This window comes from Echinops telfairi, unplaced genomic scaffold, assembly GCF_000313985.2.
Source record: "Echinops telfairi isolate 266 unplaced genomic scaffold, ASM31398v2 ScPeMD7_5;HRSCAF=22, whole genome shotgun sequence".
Taxonomy (NCBI): domain Eukaryota; kingdom Metazoa; phylum Chordata; class Mammalia; order Afrosoricida; family Tenrecidae; genus Echinops; species Echinops telfairi.
The window spans coordinates 40,583,926-40,589,050 of record NW_022103901.1 but is presented as its reverse complement, the minus strand read 5'-3'; the positions used below and the strand labels follow the sequence as shown (position 1 = coordinate 40,589,050).

The 5,125-nt window shown below is 39.4% G+C and overlaps 1 pseudogene; it reads right to left on the bottom strand.

Moving 5' to 3' along the window:
• Positions 1 to 4,706: 4,706 nt before the first annotated feature.
• Positions 4,707 to 5,125, bottom strand: part of LOC101650350 — a 6,650-nt pseudogene continuing 6,231 nt past the window's right edge.

Genomic DNA, 5,125 nt, shown 5'->3' with positions numbered 1-5,125 from the left:
AATAAATCTTTCTCCAATCCTGATGCCACATTCTTCTTCATATAACTCAGCTTCTCTGATTATTTTCTCAGCATACAGAATGAACAAGTATTGTGAGAGGATATAGACCTGATGCACATCTTTTCAGATTTTGAACCATGCAGTTTTTCCTTGTTCTGTTTGCACAACTGCCTCTTGATCCATGTACAAGTTCTACATGAGCACAATGATGTGTTCTGGAATTCCCACTTGTGTTAGACCAGGCTGACTAAGAAACAAAATAAGAAACATATATGTATAAGAAAGAAATCCATATCAAAGAGCAATTGAATATTGAGAAAACATCCAACCCAGTCCATATCAAGTCCATAATTACACTATTAGCCCATATGTCTGATACTAGTCCATAAATTCCTCTTTAGACTCACACAACACATGCAATGATTCCAAGTGCAGGAAGATTATACGCTGGTGGGTAGAAAGTCTTGTGGATCCAGTGGTGATGGAAGCATCTCAATGCTGGTGTGGGTCTCCACATGGCTCCTCCAGCTGAGTGTCTCAACAGCAGGAAAGGGAAGGCAGAGAGAGAGTGTGGGACTGGCCTCCAGGGAGCTATTTATCTCTGTTGTGCCTCCAAATGAGGTCATCAAGGTGTGACCTGATCGCCAGGCTAAACTCCACCCCTTCACACTTAATACCCTTAAGTTGACAGAAGATTATATAACTACCACATCATTCTCCTCAAGGTTATGCATAGATTATTATGGTTCATACAATCGAATGCCTTGGCACAGACAATAAAACACAAGTAAACATATTTCTGGTATTCTCTGCTTTGAATCAAGATCCACCTGGTAACAGCAATGATACCCTTGTTCTATGCCCTCTTCTGAATCTGGCTGAATTTCTGTCAGCTCCCTGACAATGTACTTCATCAACAGGTGTTTCATGATCTTCAGCAAAATTATACTTACATATGATACCAACGATAATGTTCTGTAATCGGAGCATTCTGTTGGGTCACCTTTCTTTGGAATGGGTACAAATATGGATCTCTTCCAATTAGTTAACCAAGTAGCTGTTTTCCAAATTTCCTAGCAGAAACAAATGAGTCCTTCCAGTGCTTCACCAGCTTGTTGAAACATTTCAATTGGTATTCTATCAATTCTTGGAGCCTTGATTTTGGCTAAAGCTTTCAGTGCAATTTGAACTTCTTTCTTCAGCACCATTGGTTCTTGCTCAGATGCTACCTCCTGAAATGGTGGAATGTCGAATAGTTGTTTGGGTACAGTGACTCTATGTTTTCTTTTCATCTTCTTTTGAAGCTTCCTGCATTATACAAAATATGACAGAGGAAGAGCTGCCTTCTCAAAGGCACATTTTCCAACTACTGTCCCTTCCTCCTTTTTGTTCAAACATTTTCACTATAATCACCAATAATTATCAATGCATCTTGATTTAATCGTTGATCAATTTCACACTGAGACTGTTGATAGAATTCTTAAGTTCTTCCTCACTATTTTAGTGATCAAGGACTTCATCTTGTTTAGAAGTAGCAATCAAGAGATCAAACAATGCATTGCATTAGATAAATGTGCTGCATAAACCCTCTTTAAAGTGCTGAAAAGAAAGGAGGCTATTTTGAGGACTAAAGTGCACCTGACCCAAGCCATGGTGTTTTCAGTCACCTTATATGCACGTGAAAACTGGATACTGAATAAAGAAGACTGAAGAAAAATCCCTGCATTTTAACTATGGTATTCGAGGATATTGAAAATACCATGGACTGCCAAAGGGACAAACAAAACTCTCTTGGAAGAATTACAACCAGAATACTCCTTAGAGGCAAGGATAGAGAGACTTCATCTTCTGTACGTTAGTCATGTTGTCAGGAAAGACCAGTTCCTGGGGAAGGACATCATGTTTGGTAAAGCAGTAGGGCAGCAATAAAGAGAAAGGCACTCAACAAGATGGATTGACACAGTGGCTCGATAACAATGGGCTCAAGCATAACAACAATTGTAAGGATGGCACAGAACCAGGCAATATTTCTTTCTGTTTTACAGGTGTTGATATGTGTCAGAGCCTACTTGGTTGGTGCATTAATTTGAATAATACTTGTATTAACTGGATTTACTTGAAGGTGGATAAGTATAATCCTATCACAGTCAGCATTGTCCTTTAAGATCTTGTTTGTGTCATTTCAAGCATAGTAAACCATGTGATCTTCGGATTAAAAATGGCCAATACCAACCCATTTCAGCTCACTAACAGCTAAGATATCAATCTTTATGTGTTGCATTTCACTTTTAATGACTTCTGATTTTCCTAGATTTATACTTCATATATTCCAAGTTCTGATTATCGGTAGATTTTGACAGCTGTCTCTTCTCATTTTGACTTGCACCCCATCGGCAAATGAAGGTTTCAACAGGCTTGACTTCCTTCCCATCAGTGGGGTTGATTCTCCTTTGATTCTCCTTCCTCTGTCTTATGTTGAGTGCTTCTCTCTCTGACAATGTTCTGTTTCTATTCATTAGGCTGGTATCTGACAACGGTTTGAAGTTATTCACAAGGTTATTCAACAGCTAATTCTTCCAAAGTGGACAGCCTATTCCTTCTTTGTAGTCTATTTTTAGTCTGAAAGCTCTGCTGAAATATGTTCACTTTGGGTGACCCAGCTGGTATTTGAAATATTAGTGACGTAGCTTCCAGCAGACAGCAACACACAAGCCAAAACCTAATAACAAGCTGACAGACAAGTGGTGGTCTATTCTGTTTAGCTATTTTGTGCTCAAGAACAAGTTTCAGCATCTCTTCTGACATCCATTTTGGTATTTTCTTTCTTTCCTGTCCTTTTAATGGCTAAATGTTACATAGTTTTTCAAACATAATGCCCTGTTGTCATCCCACACTTGGTCACTAGTGTTTGATGGGTCCAGTCTGTGCTTGAGATGGTCTCTGAATTCAGCTGTGATGGACTCAAGATCAGACCTTGGCTCTCGTGGACTGGTTCTCATTGTCTTCAGCTACCATTTCAACTAACAAATTAGCAACTGATGGCTCATTCTGCCCAGGTCACGTTTAATCTAATGCTATTGAGCTTCTCCAGGGTCTCTCTCCACAGAGACCTTGACTTCTGTGTATTCCATCGGATGAGATCCTCACGGATGGTAGCCATTCATACTGTTGTAAAAGCTATTTTCACTGAAAATGTTAGCCTTCGCAGCCTAAGTCAGGAGTCAATGAGGTCAAGATGGAAGCACACCAGCCTGTGTGATCCAAAGATGACAATAATAAAATCCAAATATAAAATAAATATTTTTAAATTTTAAAATCCAAATAAAGGGAATAAATAAAATCCAAATAAAGGGAAAAGTATCAGAGTCTGAATTGTGAACACCTAATTTGTAGAAGGCTATGGAGGACAGTGGGATACCAAAATCCATTTGCAAAGTATCTAGTCGGGTTAAACATCTGCCAGGTCAACTTGAGCCACAGGCAAGAGACTTGAACAGCTTCACTACTAGACAGAGGTTCGTGTAAACTTGATTATGGTGGATCAAACATGGTATAATTTGGTACTCAGTTGACCTCCCTTTTGGCCCAACCTGAATTTGTTCTTGATTCAAGTCCTTGTTCCAGGACAGAAATTTCTTCTCTGGCTTTTTAGATATTGATGCTGGACTTTTCTTTCTTGCTCTTTATTTGTGTCTTAATCTTTTATATTATTATTTTCTGCTTGCTGTTTTATTTTATTTTGTTTATTTTTGTTTCTGTTGGGTTTCCCAGTTGGTAAAGCACAGAAGGAGTAGCTGCACAGATAAAATAACTGATGCAAAGGTTCATTGGGAATGTGGAGGAGGGGTGGGAGGTGGGGAATGGGAAAGGATTTGGGGAGCAAATAACGAATGTGGGAGGGGGAAGGAAGCACTAGAACTGATTGTGATCGTGTATATACAACTCATTTTAAAAGCGATTTAACCATGAAAGTGTATGATATTGAATACTATATCAAGAAAACTACTTTAAAAAAAGGAAGAAATAAAAGAAACCAAACTTGGTCAATGGTTGCTATGCGTCAAGGGAAAAGAGTTGCTGCTTAGGGGGGGCATTGAGTTTATATTAGTGGTGGTAGAATAATTTGGAAAAGGATATCAATAACGGTTGTATAACATGAAGAGGATAATCAATGGCACTGAATTATACAGGTAGAAGTTGTGGAATTGGAGGACATTTTGTTGTGTTTATTTTTGCCACAATTAGAACAAAAATTACATGAGTAACGAGTATGAGGGAGAAGAAAGTATTCTAGAACTGAAGATGACAATTGTATAACTCTTCCTGATATGACTGAAGTATTGAATTGTATGACATATGGACGAAGTGCTAATAAAACTGTTTTTAAAAATGTTATTAGTCTTGCAAATTTCTGTCATAGGACCTCCAGGATAGTTTCTATCACAAAGGTCATATTCTTCTAAGTACTGATCCTCCTTCTTCCTTTTCTTTAATTGTTTCGCTTTCATTTCATAATCATAAACTCAACTCTGCTCTCCAGCCGGACTGAGAGGGGAAGTAGGGAAGAAGGAAATGCAGAAAAGCTGGAATGAGAGCCCAAAGATTAGCCGATACTGCAAACACATAGGGAATAGAAAGGTGATTTCCAAGCTATACAAGGAATGGTCTGGTGCTTAAGATAAAACATGAAATACAGATAAGATGTATTAGAGTTGTCCACAGTCAGCAAGGGTGATCTTCTTGCTCGTCTTGCCATTCCTGGGCCCAAAATGTTCCATGGCTTCCACAACATCCGTGCCTTCTTTCGCCTCCCCAAAGACTCATCCAACCATTCAGTCTTTGTGGTGCACATAAAAAACTGAGAAACATTAGCGTTGGGTCCAGCATTTGCCATGGACAGGATGCCAGGGCCTGTATGCTTCAGGGTGACGTTCTTATCACCCTAGATTATCTCCATAGATGGACTTGCCACCAGTGCCATTATGGCGTGTGAAGTCGCCACCCTGGCACGTCAACCCCTGGATGATTGTGTGGAAGCAGGGATCTTTATAACCAAATCCTTTCTCCCCAGTGCTCAGAGCGTGCAAGTTTCCTGCTGTCTTTGGAACTTTGTCTGCAAACAGCT